Raw genomic sequence first — 761 nt, forward strand, 5'->3', positions numbered from 1 at the left:
AGTGGTAGGAGTGGCGTGTGGCACCCTGGCCGCAGACTTAGATTCTACTTTTAAAGAGAGATTTTCAATAATTCATATCTGAAGGCTTTTTTTTGGATAGTTGAGGTCCTTGTATATCTATTCATCAGGAGAAAAATAATGAAGTAGAAATCGAGAACATATCTAAAGTAATTATATTTTGAGTTAAAGCATTCACTGAGCATTTTTTGAAACAAATGCCTTTCATTTTCAGATGGTACTTTCACTGTAATTCAATGAATGGTAGCGACAAAATGCATGCTTTTTTATATATATTAAAAACTTGGACTTGGAAATTACAAGCAAAAATTTTACAAGTTGGTGAATACCTGCTTTAGCAGAGGAATGGAAAAATGAACCATGGTTTGAATATCTCCTATCCAAAATGCCTGGGACCAAAAGTGTTTCAAATTTTGGAGATTTTTGGATTTGGGATTATTTACATTGAGAATCTCTCATCTGAAAATCTGAAATTTTAAATGCTCCAAAATCCCAAACCTTTGGAGTATCAGTTAGATCTTGATATTTTGAATGAGAAATGCTCAACCTAGAATTCCATACCTAAGAACACTAATCTATGTACATCTAACTGGTGTTTGCCCCATAGTGGTGTGTTGAAGAAATGAACCTGGGACAGAGGGTGTCCTGGGACACAGAGTAGTATGGTTGTAGACATGCAGATGCTGGTAGATAGTCTTATGGGGACTCTGCTGTGTGAGCCTGCTAGGGCTGCTGTAACTAAG

The sequence above is a fragment of the Ochotona curzoniae genome, unplaced genomic scaffold (assembly GCF_017591425.1).
Source record: "Ochotona curzoniae isolate NIBS_2020 unplaced genomic scaffold, NIBS_Ocur_1.0 contig_1274, whole genome shotgun sequence".
NCBI lineage: Eukaryota > Metazoa > Chordata > Mammalia > Lagomorpha > Ochotonidae > Ochotona > Ochotona curzoniae.